General features: G+C 37.7%; 1 non-coding gene and 1 pseudogene across 1 annotated transcript; both read left to right on the forward strand.

Annotated features, from left to right (window-relative positions):
• Positions 1-705: 705 nt before the first annotated feature.
• Positions 706-2,518, forward strand: LOC132240205 (zinc finger protein 883-like; annotated as a pseudogene).
• A 15,816-nt stretch (positions 2,519-18,334) lies between these two features.
• LOC132240365 (small nucleolar RNA SNORA36 family) lies at positions 18,335-18,467 on the forward strand. The gene has a single exon (XR_009454287.1). It is a non-coding gene; the product is annotated as a small nucleolar RNA SNORA36 family (small nucleolar RNA).
• The last annotated feature ends 304 nt before the right edge of the window (positions 18,468-18,771 follow it).

Here is an 18,771-nt window from a genome sequence, read left to right on the forward strand (position 1 = left end):
ATTTCCCTGGTGATTAATGATGTTGAGCACTTTTTCAAGTATCTGTTGGTCAATTATGTGTTGTCTTTTGCAAAATATCTATTTATGTCCTTTATCTATTTTTTAATGGGACTACTTGATTTTGGTTTTTGTTATTGATTTGTTTATGTTCCTTATATATTTTGGATATTAACCCCTTATCAGATATAAGATTTACAAATATTCCTCTCCTATTCCATAGGTTGCTTCATTTTATTGGTTACTTCCTTTGCTGTGAAGAAGCTTTTTAGTTTAATGTAGTTCCACCTGTCTACTTGTGCTTAGTCGTCTGTGCTCTTGGTGTCAAATATAAAAAAATCCTTGCCAAGACTTTTCTGAGACATGGAAGTGGCTATGGAGCTTTGAAGGTCATGCTGGCCTCCCTGGTTTGAGTCTTTCTGGTTTAATTCTGAGCATCGCAGACCACATTGCTCCACAGGGAAGCCTTAGGGTCACTGCTAGCATTAAAATCTCCATCACTGCACTGCCAGGAACTCATTGTTCCTGACTCTTCTGTGACAAAGGACAACACTTTCAGCATTTCAGGGTCCTTCTGACTGAGTGTGGTGTAAACAAACAAAAGAACTGTGCTGATACTTTTGAGGTACATTCCTATGATGCAGACTAACTCCTTAATATCAGGTCACCTGAGAAAACAACGAAGAGCAGGACCAGGAACAGGAGGACATGGCTAATTCTCAGGGACCATTAATCTTCAGAGATGTGGCTGTAGATTTTTCTCAGGGGGAGAGGGAATACCTGGATCCATCTCAGCAAAAATTGTATGTAGATGTGATGTTGGATAATTATGAAAACCTGGTATCCGTGGGTCTTGCTGTCTCTGAGACAGATCTGGATACCTTTTTTGAACAAATGATGAAAAATTGGGATGTGAAGGGAAAAATGACAGTATTCACCCACCCAGCTATGCCATCTGAAGACAACCAGGCCTTATTGCAAAAGCCAGGAATAGAAGATTTGTGCTCTAAAATAATACTAAGTGCATATAATGGAAACAGAAGTTATCAATGCAATGAACATTGGAAAAACTTAAACCAAGATTCAAATCCTTATAAACATCAGAGAACTCAGATTCCAGTAAACCATTATGAAGATGGAAAAGTATTTGACCAAATGTCAAATCACAGTAAAAATCAAGTTATTCAAATTGAGGAGGAGACAAACAAACAAAGTAAATGTGTCAGGTCATTTAAGCGATCTTCAAATCATATTGAACAAGAGAATATGTACACTGCAGAGAAAGGTTGCAAGCATAATCTACTTGGGAGAGTCTTCAGTCATATGTTCAATCGAAATAAACATAAGGAAATATGCACTGGAGGAAAACCTTACAAATGTAAAGAATGTGGTAAGTCATTTAATTGGCCTTCAAATATCAGGATACATCAGGTAATTCATACTGGGGAGAAGTTTTACAAATGTAGGGAATGTGGCAAAGCCTTTAGCCCGTCCTCAAATCTTACTAATCATCATAGAATTCATACTGGAGAGAAGCCTTATAAATGTACAGAATGTAGGAAAGCATTTAGCCATCCCTCAAACTTGACTAAACATTATAGAATTCATACTGGAGAGAAGCCTTATAAATGTGCAGAATGTGGCAAAACTGTTTGCCATTCCTCAGACCTTACTAAACATCATAGAATTCATACTGGAGAGAAACCTTATAAATGTACAGAATGTGGCAAAGCCTTTTGCCATTCCTCAGACCTTACTAAACATCATAGAATTCATACTGGAGAGAAACCTTATAAATGTGCAGAATGTGGCAAAGCCTTTTGCCAATCTTCAGACCTTACTAAACATCATAGAATTCATACTGGAGAGAAGCCTTATAAATGTGCAGAATGTGGCAAAGCCTTTTGCCAATCTTCAGACCTTACTAAACATCATAGAATTCATACTGGAGAGAAGCCTTATAAATGTACAAAATGTGGCAAAGCCTTTAGTGATGCCTCAGTCCTTACTAGGCATCAGAGAATTCATACTGGAGGGGAGCTTTATAAATGTTCAGAATGTGGGAAAGCCTTTAGCATTTCCTCAAACCTTACTGAACATCAGAGAATTCATACTGAATAGTAGCCTTATAAATGTACAGAATGTGGGAAAGCCTTTAGCCATCCCTCAAACTTGACTAAACATTATAGAATTCATACTGGAGAGACACCTTATAAATGTACAGAATGTGTCAAAGCCTTTTGCCATTCCTCAGGCCTTACTAAACATCATAGAATTCATACTGGAGAGAAGCCTTATAAATGTAGAGGATGTGGTAAAACCTTTAGCCAGTCCTCAGCCCTTACTAAACATCAGAGGATTTATACTAGAGAGGAGCATTATGAATGTACAAAATGTCACAAAGCCTTTAACCAGTGTTAAAACTTTATTGGAATTCAGAAGATTCATACTGGAGATAAGTATTAGAGATGTAAAGTTTTGTATCAGCACTCAAAACTTAACATCAAGGAATCCATACTAGAGAGAAACCTTAGGAATGTAAAAGATAAAGCAAATTCTCCAAACATCATTCATGTCTTACTGTAAATGAGAAAATTCATACTAGAGAGATACTTGACAGATGTAAAAAGTGTGGTAAAACCTTTTACTGGCTCTGTAATTGTACTAGTCATCAGATAATTCATTTTCAAGAGAAACCTTATAAATGTGGAAAATATGGCAAAGCCTTTTTTGCCACTCAGAAATTACTGAATATCAGAAAATTCACACCAGAGGCAAATGTTACAAATGTAGAGAATGTGGAAAAGTCCGTCATCACTCCTTAAAGCTTACTTGTCATCAGATTATTTATAGTGGAGAGAAATCTTACAGATGTAAAAATTTTGGAAAACTATTTTCTTGGCATTCTTGCCTTCCTAAGCACCAATTAACTCAATCATTAGAGAAGCCTTACAATTGTGAAGAATGTGGTAAAACTTTTATTATTGGTGTATTATGAAACATGAGACAAATCATAGTGGAGAGAAGCCTTATATGTGTAGAGCATGTGGCAAAGTATTTAAATGGCATTCATGTCTTACTGTTCATGAGAGAATAATTCATACTGGGGAGGGTGTAGCAAAGCCTTTTATGAGCACTCAGAACTTAACATCACAGAATCCACACTGTAGTTAAGCCTTATGAGTGTGGACAATGTCATAAATCCTTTGAACACCATTCGTCTTACTGTACATGAAAGAAGCATTCATTCTGGAGATGAACCTTATAAATGTAGTGTATGTGCCAAGCCTTTAATTAGCAATGGTGTCTTAGCCAACATGAGAGAATTTATACTTGAGAGAAATGGTACAAATGTAGAGAATGTTGCAGAGACTTTAAGCTGTGCTCAAAACTTAATCAATATTGGAGAATTCATGCTGGAAAGAAATAGTTAAATTGTGAAGAATTTGGGCAAACCTTTAACCATTATTCAAGCCTCACTCAACATTTGAGAATTTATACGGAAGAGTAGCTTTAAGTAAAAAAAATGTTTCTAAGTCTTTAATCCTTATTTTACCTTACTCAGCATCTGATAGTTCATATTAGAGAGAAGCCTAACAAATATAAAAAATGTTGCAAAGCTCTACCAAGTATGCAAACCTTACTCAAAATCAGAATACATTCTAAACAGAAAAAAATACAAATGTAAAGAATGTGGAAAACCCTTCTTTCAGCATTCACAGTGTGAGTATTCATAGTAGAGATAAACCTTAAAAAGAAAGACTGTAGAAAACCATATAGCTGGACATACACTCTCATTGTCTATCAGGGAATGCACATGGGGGCAGAATTATATGTTCATAGTAAAGAATGAAAGACTTTTGTCCAAAATATATACTTCACAAAAGCTCAATTAACTTATGTCTGAAAGTAACATTAAAGATGTAAAAAACTTAGCGAAGTATGTAATTGAAAATGAATTTTTAAATAGAGAATTCACAGTTGAACATTAATAATAGTTTTCAGGTATTACTTTAAATCAGAATACTTACTATAGAGAATTATCCAAAGTTTAAAAAACTAGATAATGACTTGTTAGTGTGTTTTACAATATCAAGGGGATGTATGTTTAGATATGTATAAATACTTAGAATGTATCCTACTTTATATTGATAGTATTTGAGATATTTTGAGAAGGAAATATTAATATGATTCCATTCTCATATTATGTTACTGTATTTTTCTTCCTACTGTATGTGAAATCATGAGGTTGATTCTTGCTGCCTTAAAGACCTGTGAGTCTTGTCTCTAAGGTGGGTTTCACTCATATCTGCATTTCCATTAAAGATTGAGGACATTCTAATTCACAATGTATGAAGAAATCTAAATGGAGATATTGTTTGTGGTTGACTTAGAGCTTTGTTGCATGTCACAATGAAGAGCATCTTTTATTGCATTAATGGAAATCATAAGAAAAATATGAATATTAACTATTTTTCCAAATATTCTATGGAAAATATGATATCAGCTCATTAAAATCCTGATGTATTTAATAGAAGTCATAGATAGAAGTGATGAGCATAAGTTGATGTGGTTGGAACAAAAAAGTGATCAGGAATATGTGAAAAAGTATAGACAACTCATCCCAAAGTGCATAAAATAATTGTACATTCATTGTTGTTAAACAATTAGCCTCTATTTTGAAAAACAAAGCCCACCTATGAGATCACTAAATCACAAGTAGAGATACACCTCTTAAGTAATTTTGTAATTTTACAAATGGTCACAAAATTGGTTTGTCATGCTTTATTTAGGTTGTGTGAACTTATTACTTTAATAAAGCATAACCCATTTTTTTTTAAAAGAAGCTTTTTCCTTATTGCTTTCTCCTAATAGTTTTAGTTGCATGGCCTTCTATTTCTTTCACTTTAATGAAATGCTTTTGAAAAAACATAGGCAAAAATTCTTAAATTGTAATCAACAAAATAATATTAAAAATAATTACTTGCTAATTCCACTAAATATATTTTGAGTATGTTAGGATACTCTGTATTTTAAATTGATATCTAGAAATATTAACTAGCAAAAAAACCTGACACAGTAAATGGTATCAATGTGAACACCATGAACAGTTTATATTATTCTTACTACATTTGTACATTTCTTCCTCTACTGAGGCAACATCCTTTGATTCTAAAAAATTACTTTAGACTATTACTATTTCAGCATTTTTAATACCAAAGAAATTAATACATTCTTAAAATTGTAAGATTTCAAGATGTGTTTTTATTTCACAAGAAAATAAGTTCTTTGCAAAGCAAACTCATGTCACTAAGTAGACTTTTACACACAACTGCAATGGGTGATTATTTTTATTTAGAATAAGAATTTCTAGAAACATCCTTATTATTTCAACATTTCTGAATTAAGAAACTTATTCTCATAGCAACAGAAATGATTTGTTGAATTACCATTCTAGTAAATAAATAAACATTCTCCAGTTTTACTCATTTATATTTTTTAGAAGTTTTATGGAGTAACTACCTGACAATATACTTTTAATTGCAAAGCTACTAGCGTCTATGGGTATTTTTGACATTGTGTATCTAAGCAATATCTTTGAGAGACATTGTATCAGAATGTTTGGATCTGGCAGGTGTAGCTCAGTGGATTGAGTCTTGTACCATGGTCAAGGCACATGCCCAGGTTGAAGGCTTGATCCCCGGTAGGGGTTGTGCAGGAAGCAGCTGCTCAGTGTTTCTCATCAATATTTCTATTTCTCCCCCTTCCTCTTTTCTCTCTTTAAAAAGAAATTGATAAAAACATATTAAAAAAAGATTTGACTACTAGTACTTAAGTCTTCATATAGTAAGCCATTGTCTATGAAATGCGATTTCATGGAAAATTAAAGTTTTCATTTTTTAATCAAAATATCTCTTTCAGTGGCTTGTCATATGTCTGAAAATTTCACTAGTATTCAGTTGTAATGTGTTTTTGTTGCCTTATTTTATTTTTTTAAAATTTTTTTATTGCTTAAAGTATTACAAAGGGTATTACAATATGTGTCCATTTTATCCCCCCGCCCTAGACAATCCCCTAGCCTCCCCTATTCCCCAGTGTCTTATGTCCATTGGTTATGCTTATATGCATGCATACAAGTCCTTTAGTGGATCTCTTACCCCCCTACCTCCTGCCCCCCAACCCTCCCCGGCCTTCCTGCTGCAGTTTGACAATCTGTTTGAGGCAGCTCTGCCTCTGTATCTATTATTGTTCAAAAGATTATAATGGTCTCTATTGTCCATGAATGAGTGAGATCATGTGGTATTTTTCCTTTATTGACTGGCTTATTTCACTTAGCATAATGCTCTCCAGTTCTATCCATGACGTTGCAAATGGTAAGAGTTCCTTCCTTTTTACAGCAGCATAGTATTCCATCGTGTAAATGTACCATAGTTTTCTAATCCATTCATCTACTGATGGGCACTTAGGCTGTTTCCAGATCTTAGCTATGGTGAATTGTGCTGCTATGAACATAGGGGTGCATATATCCTTTCTGATTGGTGTTTCTGGTTTCTTGGGATATATTCCTAGAAGTGGGATCACTGGGTCAAATGGGAGTTCCATTTTCAGTTTTTTAAGGAAACTCCATAGTGTCTTCCATAGTGGCTGCACCAGTCTGCATTCCCACCAGCAGTGCACAAGTGTTCCTTTTTCTCCACATCCTCTCCAGCACTTGTCGTTTGTTGATTTGTTGATGATAGCCAGTCTGACAGGTGTGAGATGGTACCTCATTGTTGTTTTGATTTGCATCTCTCGGATGATTAGTGACTTTGAGCATGTTTTCATATGTCTCTTGGCTTTCTGAATGTCCTCTTTTGAAAGGTGTCTATTTAGGTCCTTTGCCCATTTTTTGATTGGATTGTTTATCTTCCTTTTGTTAAGTTGTATGAGTTCCCTATAAATTTTGGAGATTAGGCCCTTATCAGATATGACATTGGCAAATATGTTTTCCCACACAGTGGATTTTCTCATTGTTTTGTTGATGGTTTCTTTTGCTGTGCAGAAGCTTTTTATTTTGATGTAGTCCCATTTGTTCATTTTTTCTTTAGTTTCAAGTGCCCTAGGAGCTGTATCAGTGAAGAAATTGCTTCGGCATATGTCTGAGATTTTGTTGCCTTTGGATTCTTCTAGAATTTTTATGGTTTCCTGTCGTACATTTAAGTCCTTTATCCATTTTGAGTTTATTTTTGTGTATGGTGTAAGTTGGTGGTCTAGTTTCATTTTCTTGCATATATCTGTCCAATTTTCCCAACACCATTTGTTGAAGAGACTATCTTGGCTCCATTGTATGTTCTTGCCTCCTTTGTCAAATATTAATTGAGCATATTGGTTCAGGCCGATTTCTGGGCTCTCTATTCTATTCCATTTATCTATATGCCTATTCTTGTGCCAGTACCAGGCAGTTTTGAGAACAGTTGTTGCCTTAATTAAGATTCCAAAATTATACTATAAATGAGAAAATACATGGTATGAATGAAACTACTAAAATCTCATTATGTTAATCATGGATGATGAATCAATTATAATCATAGCTGAAACACATAGGCTGTGTCAGATATATACTGAATATGTAACTAGCATCTATGATATAAACATAATTTATAAGATGAGCTAAGTTGATAAGCAAATTAGTTATCTATGATACCTGTTAGATAAGAAATGAGTCTATATGCTGAATACGGATGGCCCATAGGGAGCTAATATTCAAGATATAAAAATATACAGGATGCACATGAAGCTTTCAGTATTAATAAGATCACCTATTGGTAACAACCGTTATGATCCTCTCCTGACTCCAACTGTATTTTGACCAAGAAGCTCATGTAAAATCCACAGCTCCTCTTCAAGTTACAGCTGTGACCTGCACTCTCCAATAGAGCAACCATGTCTTGGATCTTATACCTTTCTATCCATTAATCCCCCTTGAGCAAATGTCAACTCTGGATTTCATAACCACACCATCACAGAGAAGGCTGATGTGGCACAAAGAGCAGAGCTCCTCTACATATGAACATTGGGTGACCTGGGATTTGGGTAGTGTGTTCCTGCTACCCTGCTTGCTTTCTATACCATGTTAACTTGGTCCAAGATCTCTCTTTTCCTTTATTGAGTACTAGAGGCCCAACGCATGAAGATTCATGCAAGAATGGGCCTTCCTTTCCCTGGCTGCCAGCACCGCCTTCACTCCAGCCTGGAGCTGCCTTTCCACCTTCACTCTGGCCTGGAGTCACCTTCTGCCTTTGTGTGCTGCCCAGAGGTCTGGAGTGGTGGGGCAGCGCAGAATGCCTGCCTTGTCACCATGGTGATGACGCAAGCATCCCAGCTCCTCTGCCACCATCTTTGTCGCATTAATTTGCATATTCCCTCCTTATTGGCTATGGGCGCTGCAATCTTTGTTGCGAATTTATAGTCAATTTGCATATTCCTTCTTTATTAGGTAGGATACCAAACTGAATATTACATCATGCAAACATCATAAATATTTCTCAAATTTTACCCTTTGTACTACATACCTGTTCGTCTTCGTATTTGTTTTGAATAGGATTTTTATATTATTCAAAACAAATTTGAAACATTTGCCAAAATATGTACATACCACATGTATTTTAACCGTCTAGGCTTTGGGGAGGACAGTACAGTTCAGACAGGTCTGGGAGACCTTCGTTACCTGTGTTTCATCAGATGAAATGACTAAGGTGGGCTCTTCTCACCTTCACTGAAGCTGTTCTAAAGTCCAATTCTCTGCCATGCTTAGAGAAAGCAGACATCAGTACAACTTAGGTATTGATGTTTTATAAAATTACTTAGAGGCCCAGCAGGCAATTAAATCATGCGCAGTTAGGATCCCTAGCCCTAGCTCCAATCAGGGCCATGTCCACCACCCAGCGTCACTCCTCCACCTCCGTGGCCCCTTCCCCGTGAACCTCCACGCTAACAGCCCCCTCTCTGCGAGGCTGCTCGGCCTCACTGCTGCTCATGCCTTGCGATGCTCTTCTGCCTCAGCAGCCCCACGAAGCTCCACGCTTATAGCCCCTGCCCCGCCTCCAACATCCTGTGATGCTCCACACTCGCCACCCCCACCCCGCGAAGCTCCTCGGCCTCAGCCACTGCCGCAATGCTCCTCCAATGCTCTGCAAAGCTCCATACTCACAGCCCCAGCCCCACTCCTCTGCCTCGCATCCACCACCCCAGCCCGGTGAAGCTCCTCTGCCTCAGCCACCCTGAGAAGCTCAATGCTAACAGCCCCTGCCCCGCTCCTCCGCCCGCCTTCTGCACCGTGGGCAGCTGGGGACCCACAGCTCCTACTCCCTCAGCTCCCTAGCCTGCTGTTTGGTCGTCCATCTGGTCGTGGTGGCACCTGGTGTATATATATATAATTTATTAGAATGCATGGAAGTAAGAATAAAAGAAGAGGACTTAAAACACAAAATAGAGATGTTGACATCCAGACATTGATGAACTACACAGGAGTCAAGACTCTTTAGGATGGGAGAAAAAGATACTGCAGTTCCTCATATATGACGATTTTCAGATCCTATCAAGATGGTTGGAGCTGTTTCAAACTGAAACTACTTTCACTCTGATTTTTGAAAAGCAATCTGATTTTCTCAACTCCCATTTTGTCCTTGATTCCCCCCCCATACCCCCCCAATCACCCCCCGCCCACACATACACACTTTTCTTGGTTCTGTTTATGTCTGTAACATCCCAGGTAAGCTCCTCTCTGCTTTGCCTTCTCTCAGGCATCCCTCCTGGCTCTGTTAAGCCCCTGCTTATGTTTACTCCTGGTACAGGTGCACCTTCCTATTTCACTCTCTTTAAGTGAGTTATAAAATTTAGAATTATATGTACCTTTCCCACCCTCCCCATGCATTGCAGAGTAATTTTTGTAGTAAAAGGATGCCTGAAAGGGCCAGCACTACCCACCTGGGACTTTCAGGCTTCATCCAGGTAAACACATGACACTTAATGTGCTCCAGGGATGAAGGGCTTAGTAAAGGAATCGGGGCTTACATAAATGTAGGAAGAACTGGAAGAGGAAAGGTTAAGAGAGCTGACATTGAAGGGCACATGCCTTAGCCACAAGCTCTGAAGCAGGTGGCCCTTAGTGCTTCCTGAGACATGGTGGCAGCTATAAAGAATGTCAGGAAAATTACCACTAACAATCTCAGTCTGCAACCACAAAGCAAGTTTCTCAAGAGCTCCCTGGGAATCCATGGGGACATCTTATGTCTGTCCACACATCTGGCTGCAACTCCCTCTGAAGAATAATGGCTCATTGTCCAGCCGGCATGGCTCAGTGATTGAGCATCGACCTATGACCCAGGAGGTCACAGTTTAATTCCTGGTCAGGGCATATGCCCTGGTTGTGGGCTCGATCCCCAACATGGGGCATGCAGGAGGCAGCCGATCAATGATACTCATCATTGATGTTTCTATCTCTCCCTCTCTCTTCTTCTCTGAAATTAATATAAAAATATTTTTAAAAGAATGGATAATCTTTCTGCTTTTCATTCTCATACAATTGCTTCTTATTGGCCAACTCTAGTCAAGTGTCATATAGGTAAATGATATCTTAAAAATGTATTTGCTACCCTTGTAATGAAGAGAGTACCTTAGATGGATTTGGGAGCAAGGCTAAGTTGTCCACACCATCTAAGCTATCATTTCTCCTCTTTGTCACACTCCTAGACTTCCTGGACACCTTTTACCTTAGCTATGAGAGCACATATAAGTTTGTTTAATAAACTTTAGATCATGATATTATTTTATCTAAAATATATATAGGGCAGAGAAAAGAACTATGGAAGGAAAATATAGAAAGCCCAAGGCAAAAGGCTTTGCTGTCTTTAACCCTTCTGGTGGGCAATCCATGACTTGAGGGTAGATTTGAGGAATTAGGTGCACGTATCTGGAATAGGGTCATAAACTGAATGAGGAAGAATACTGATATGTATCAAGAATGCTGAAAGCATATTTAGGCAGCTTTAAAGTTTTGCATCAATTTTACCTGAAATATTTTCCTCTCACCTTTTGTTGGAATGTAGTGCATTTATCAAGTATGTCCTAGCAATTTGGTTCACATGGTGTATGTTTCTGTCTTCCTAACAAGATCACAGGCTCCTTGATACCAGGGACCATGTTTTACCCTTCTCTCAATCATTTTTATCCAGCAGAAAACTTGCCTCTAGTAGATGCTCAGTAAGTGTTTGCTGCTTGATTGATGACCTTGTATTTCTTGAGCGTTTAGACTTCCCCAGTGAACAGTATGTGTTAGGATCCACTGAAGTATCAGACTGAGGAAAATGGACATTATAAAAGAGTCCACAATAGACATGCAGCTGAATTGACAGTGAATGCCTTGAAAAATGTGCCATAAATTCATACACAAAGAACATACATCAAGTGTGATGTGTTCTTTTGTGAAATGTGAAAGGAAGAAGCAGCTAAAGTATTTTAAGAAGTTAAAATGCTCTTGTATTTTTTCATTTCCAACAATACATGGACACCTAGAAGAGGCTTTGGACCAAAGACATTAAGATTAGATTTTAAAAGCACCAATGTTAACTATGACAATAATAATAGGAAATTGAACAACAGCCAATGAAAGAAAAATAAGTGATGAAAGTTCAGAACTCAGGATACTTGGTGAATAAGGAAGGGTAAAGTTTTTGTTGGTGTAACATAGCAAAGACACATGATGGCTAAAATAAGGTGAAAAGGGGGACACATAATACTTTCACAATAAAAAATTTAAAAATAAATTAAAAAATAAAGAAAACAAATAAGGTACAGGCTAGAAATGTGTGGCTCAGATAGACAGAAACAGGTGTTTCTGCCTCATGAATTTACTCAAGAAGCCAATTTATTCTTGTTCGGCCATCTTTAGGGCATGGTTGAAGTTGGTTTTCCACCCCAAAGGAACTGGAAAGCAGGTGAACAGTTTCTTGTTTAGTTAGTAATATAGTATTTACATTTTATTGGTGAGTACTTAGATCTCATTGATGTGGTCATTGTCTATAAAAAATACAGAGATAATAATGAGGTTTTAGAAATATTGTCTTCTTTCTTTTGTATCATGATTCCTTGAATACTTTAAGGCTTGTTTTTACATTTGGTGTTTGTTTTACCCATTAGATGAAGGCACTAGATTCCACAGCTGTGGTGGGAAATTTTAAAGTTCCCTATATCTATGGAAGGAGGTGCACAAAGATGTCTTTTACCACATGCTGCTTCTTATTTATTTTCCTTTGAAAACAAACAATTTTGATCATTTGATAGCTTATTCTTTTTTGTCTTTTTCATCTTTAAAATATTTTTGGATTTTAATTATGAATTTTAAAGTTAAAGACATTATTGTTGATATAATATATGCATTGACATTAGATTTTCTATCACTAGTACTTAATACTGGTCAGAAGCACTGGTTGTTTATTGATATGTAATTGTATTATGTGAAGAAGGGTGTAACAATGAATATTTAATAGTTCAGTTGACACATCTATAAACATGCCTTTGGCTCTTGTGTCGACCAGGTGGCTCAGCTCCATGTCTCTGTCGAAGAAGTCTAGCTTCTGGTCTTAAGATCCACCCTGGCCCTCACCAGGCCCAGAAGAAGGGCCAGGGCCCACAGATGCTGTGCCATTAGCCCGGCATGGGCAGGGCACCTGAAGCTTCCGTAATCAGTTCAGTCCATGCCAAAGCTTCAGTAGTCCTGCTCAGCCTCTGTTTCCAGCTGCACTCCAGTGGGTAGCTGTGCTGCCATACCCAGGCCTGCACTTGGGCCCTTGCTGCTGCTACCAGAAAAAAATGTGTTCAAATGAACAGGTGAACAAGTGAATGAATGAACAAGTGGAAGAACCCTGGGCCTTTGTTAAGCTTTGATTATTATCTTTCAGGCTTGGGAAAAAGCAGGCTTTCTTTCAAACTAATCAATCTCTTTCCTGACTCTGCTGGGGCTTTTGCTGGGCCCTCCCCCTATCCAATCCCTTTCCTGGACCTTCTGAGGTTTCATGCCCTTATCCAATCCTATCCTGTTCCCCCCATTTACACAGACTAGACTACTCCCCTTTATAGTATCCATTTTGCTCCTTCTGTGCATGCCCCAAAGTTTTGCCTCTTCATCTGGCTTCTACTGCACATGCACCCAGCAGAGGAATTTCTCTTTTACTGGTTTTTCCTCCTCTGTAATGTGGGGGAATGGAGTGATTGTCCTCTGGGAGGATTGGAAAGCCAGCTCTTCCAGTCCTCTGGGACAAACAGGGATGTTAATCCACTTGACAGGGCAAGTGTCTGGAAGTTATAACTTCCTATCTAATCCAGCTTTGTTAGATGGCTGGCTCCATTTGTTCCCTTTCTTTATCAATAACTAACTAGCTGCCTATGCTAACAGTTTCAATCCCAATGAAAGTTTCAGAGCCTAATCTATGGAAAAACACAAATTTAGAATGTAATTCTTTTATTTAAAATACATAATTGTACTAAAAAGTTTTATTTCTTTAAGAAAAATGTATTTCCACCTGTGCCATTTTACAAAAAGAATTTAGATAAGGAAAAAAGGCTTTGATGTTAAAGTTGCTTACAAGTGAATGAAGCCTTATCTTTAGCATGCCTCTTGGAGCTTTTCCTCATTTTACAATAAAGATGACTAAGTCTTAAAAGAAGAGCCAGTTTTCAGTGGTATTTATCAAACTGACATGACCTCATGAATGGTAGGACCATTTTCCCCTCTGTGGCCAGAAGTGAATTAGCAGAGTTAAATATTTCAGTTATGTCTAATTCCATAAGATATTAGGTATGACATACTTGTTAAAGTAAATTTTGTCAAAGAAATCAAATCTGTTTCCTTCATTAATGTCTATGCATATCCTTTTATCAAGACCTATTTCAAATTGTTTCTCTTCTACTTAATAAAAAAATTGTTGAGTGTCAACAATACACTCAATTGAAAAGAATAGCACAATTTCTGCCCTTGCAACAAATACTGACCATGCCTTGCCTGTATCACTATGGTTCTTACCATTTGGGAGCTCCAAGTGCAGTGGCCCTATTTCCTTTGGCCAGAGTTTTTTATTTTCTTGTTTTTTATAATCTGAGCTTATTCTTTCTCTAAACACCACAGGTAGGGCCACCAGAGATATTACCACACCGTTGGAGCCATCAGATATATTATTACACAACAGCTACAGTTAGTGGGTGAAGACATACTTCAACATGCTCTCCTTGAGGAGGATAATTCAGAAGTTCAATTATTCAGAGGATACATTATTCTACAGGGTCTCCCTGAATTCTCAGAGTTTGATAAGTTATTCTTCATTGCTTTCCTTTTCTCACTTTCCTACTCCTGTACTGATGCTTTCTAGCTCCTCCCCAAACTATTTTCACTAGAATCCTTATCTCAGCATCTTTCTTAGGGAAGCAGAGACCATGACTGCTCTGTAGAGAGAAGAGTGGAAGTAGGGAAATCACTGTTGGGGACAATCCTCCATGCTCCTCTTACATTTTAGCAAGTCTTGGGAGTAGGAACTCTGCTTTTGTTCTTGACTATGTGTATAGTGGGCCTTTGGGAATGTAGGGGTAGCGTCTCGCTCTGGAGCAGAGTCCAGTATAAGAAAGGTCAACTCTCTTTGAGACAAAGATCAGGTATGCTCACTGTGCATAGGGAAAGATTCAGGTCGCTGAACTCAAGGTCATTTCCTATAATGCAGCCTTTTGTGTGGGCAGGCACAGACCACCTAATTCTCTTCACATTTCCTGAGGAAGTTCGGGTTGGAGTATCTCACAGATGCTGTCACTCTGAGTCCTCCTATTGCTGTGGGTAATAAAGTTCTTTTTCTCTGACACAGGCAGCTGTGGCTTCTCTCAGCATCCATGAGACTGATAGGCTAACTTGTTACCTAGGTAACGTCTCAGACACTTCACAATCTTGACATACCAATATAGGTAAAATCATTGCAAATGTGATCAATACTTTTTCAGGAATTGAAGAAAGTGTTTTTCAGCTCTGAATAAAGAGAAATTCTGTGCGGTGTGGGTGAAGCCAAAGGTAATAAGACTTCATGACTAGATATGTGAAGTAGTCCTTGGAGGGTATCAGGATGGCCAAGTGTAAGACCGGTATTCCTTACTGGAAACCATATGAGGAAATATAAACACATAAATGGACAGGACCTTTATGTAATGGGGTAGAAATGAGAAATTATCTGAGAAATTGTCCAAGTCCAGATTATTATGTAAAATCCACACGCCTTACCTGAAAAATTGGACTCTTTTCCTTTTCACACCAATTTGATCTGGTCTCATGTCTCCTTGAACCCTACACACATTTTAGTCTTAAGTCTCTCATGTACGCTGTATCAAAGATGTGGATAACTTTCTTTATCATTAGAATTGCTATGTCATGAAATATGTCATGAATATAGTTGTATGTCCATATATTAAGCAAAAATATGAGCCAAACATGAATAAAAAATATTACTCTTAGGCTAAAAGAATAAAAATCACTAAATTATCATTCCATTAAAAAGCATTTTACATTAATTACTAAGCAAGATTTCATTATTTGTGATAAATGACTAGTATTATTTTTAAATTTAGAAATTTTTTCCCCAATATTCTTATATTTTTAAAATTCCTTTCTTTATATGACTTTGTTTTATAATTTTCTATGAAAAAGACCATAGCAAAATATTTAAGGCCTTTCTAAGGAGCTAGTAGTATAAATCAGTTTTTGAGTAGCTCATGAGTGGAAGCTTTTACTGTTCTATGTGGTGTTCTCCTGAAAATGCAGTTATTTTTAAGGGATTGTTTCAGGAAGGACATTTTGGTATTTACTCATAAGGGAAAAGAAAAAGTGGTTATGAAACTATTTTCCTAATAAGACTTTGAAGAAATTAACAGTTATTCATAACTTTATGTTTTAAAAGTCTTTCATTTAGTCATCCAATATACAACAAATATTGAGCAGTACCCATATGCAGAATAATACAGGACCTAGTGAGTGGAAAAAAAATGCATCAAAACATTATATAAAAAAGAGAGGGGTCAGCAAACGGTGGTTTAGGGCCAAATGCAGCTTGCTGCCTATTTTTGTAAATAAAATTTTAATTGAAACACATCCATGCTCACTCATGTACATGTTGTCTGTGCCACTTGAACACTAAAGGACAGACCTGAGTAATTGTGACAAAGACTGTGTAGCCCCATAGAAACTAAAAGATTTGTTACTTGCCTTTACATAAAAGTTCACTGACTTTTTAATAGCAAAAAATAAATGCCTACTAGAGATGTCATTCATATGATAAATGAAAAGATCAGGGTCAGGAAAAAGTACTTTTTATATTAAAAAACTTGAAATTGCTCTAGCCAGTTTTGCTCAGTGGTTAGAATGTAGGCCTGCAGACCCAAGGGTCCCTGGTTTGATTCTGGTCAAGGGCACGTACCTTGGTTGCAGGTGCCTCCCCGGCCTGGTCAGGGTGTGTACAGGAGGCAACCAATCAATGTATTTCTCTCACATCGACATTTCTCTCTGTCTCCCTCTCTCTTCTACTCTCTCTAAAAATCAATGGGACAATATCCTCGGGTGAAGATTAAAAAAAGAAATTGAAATACCTGATGGGAATAAAGGGAATAAAACAGGTGAAGGTGATGGAAGGCTAAATTTTACTGTCCTGAGTAATGTTGAAGTCATTTCTTGTTAGTCTCTTTACTTGCTGCTCCTATTAATTTTGTGACAATAATCCAAGTGCACAATTTTCCTGCCCAGTTGTCTTCTAGCATCTGATGAATTCCTAGGAGGGTGATGATAAAACAATCATTTGCTCTTGGTCCACCCTCCAGGAGCAGCAGGTAATATAGGAAGCATCTGCTTTCCCCTGAAAATTCATAACTGCACATTGGGTTGTTACAAAATCGAAAATAAACCTTTTCTTTGTATTACCATTTTTACTTATAATTTACATTTCAATTGCTTTCTCCTGGCCTACAACTCAGTAAGACCCATCAAGACATTAAAGAAACCTATGGGCTTATGGCTCCTTCTCTGCTAAATTTCAAGTTGAAGACACAAGCCAAGCAATAAAACCCTGTCAGCCTGAGGATGCCACTCATGTCAAGCATGTGTAGCTCTTACAGCAAGACCTATCAGTTCTGGACTTTTCGTAAACCTATCCAGGCGAGGTGGGCACAACTTCAGTGTGAGTTTAATAGGAATGAGAGTCCTATGTGCTTCCCTCGTTGTCTTCTCCGGGGATATCCTCCAGTCCTCAAAAGCCTCACGTCACTCATTCACTGGGTTCAGCCGATACATCCCTAGTGACCATGAATGTGGTAACTGGCATCGACGAAAAGCTGATCTTAAATAAATGTGAATGCTTTGTTTGAGTCACCTAATCCGATGAGCTAGCAGGCCCCTGAGGTGAAATGTACATTTTGATGATGGTGGAAAGGAGAAAACATTGGGGTTATGGCCATGTGGGAGGGTTCAGTCTATTTGGCATGACTGTGACCCAGGAGCCATGAAAGTGGACTGCCCTCCTAGGGAATGAGACACTTAGACTGGAATCTAGAGGCATTGGCAACAAGAAGGAAGTGAGTATATGGAAAACGAGGAGCCCTGTTTCACTATTTTGCCCAGTGTTTAGTCAGAACTAATGCTGAAGGGTGACCTCAGCAGCAGCCCAAACATTTGCAATTGGGCCCGTGGGAACAGATGCTGTAACGATGGGTCTTTGAGATCCATCATGATCGTGTTAGCTTACCATTCTCTGAAGTTTTTATTGCCAGCATCTGTGCATCTATGGGTTTTAGGTTCCTTCTGGCATTAACTCTTCCTGCTGCAATACCTTGTATCCAATGTAAAGAAATGTCTTAGATTTTTATACTCGATTTATCTAAGAAACATTTACTATGAGGTGGCCTCTTACAAAGATTTATTGAACCTAATATCTAGCGTGAACATTAGAGCTTGAAGTAATCGTCTTTATCCTCATCTGGATGAAGGATCTGCCAGCACCTAACTGTATTGTTATGTGAAAGAGATATGCAGTTGGCTGTGACTAACCACATGACTGAGCTCCAACTAAGCAGGTCTAACATGGAGGGACCCACATCTTCAATCTGCAAAATTTGAAAAGTTGATTAAAACATTAATTCAGTTATTTCTATTAACAGAGAATCAACCATTTGAAATATTCTAGGTAAATACCTATTTGACCACTATTACCACAGTTATGCTTTGTTGCTTTCTATATGAAAGTTTTCATTTATTACATATCTTATTTGCTCACTAAAAAAATTCTTTCAATGTGTTGAGTTCAGTTCAGGGCAGCTTCCCTATTCTGTTAATAAAACTTTGGACACTGATACACAAGCTTGGGAAGATGATTTGATAGAAAGCATTGCTCTATTCATTTACCTCCTACTCTACAAAAATGAAAAAATAAAAGCCAAAAAAAATTAAATGTACCTCTATTTTTTTCCCTTGGAGCATTCGTTTTGAAATATAGAATTCCCTTAAATTCCAGTGCTTCTACTTGAAGATCCTTGGTTCCTGTAGGAGATGAAAGGAAAATCTATTTCTGTATGCAGCTATATGTCCTGTATTCATCATTTGCTTTTATATTATGCAAATTCTCTCTACCTTTGAGGATGCAATGAAAAATTTCACAACTGAAGACAAATGTGACACTATGGTTAGTACTGACAAACTCAGGGGAAAATTGTGGGATATATTTC

Source organism: Myotis daubentonii, chromosome 8 (assembly GCF_963259705.1).
Source record: "Myotis daubentonii chromosome 8, mMyoDau2.1, whole genome shotgun sequence".
NCBI lineage: Eukaryota > Metazoa > Chordata > Mammalia > Chiroptera > Vespertilionidae > Myotis > Myotis daubentonii.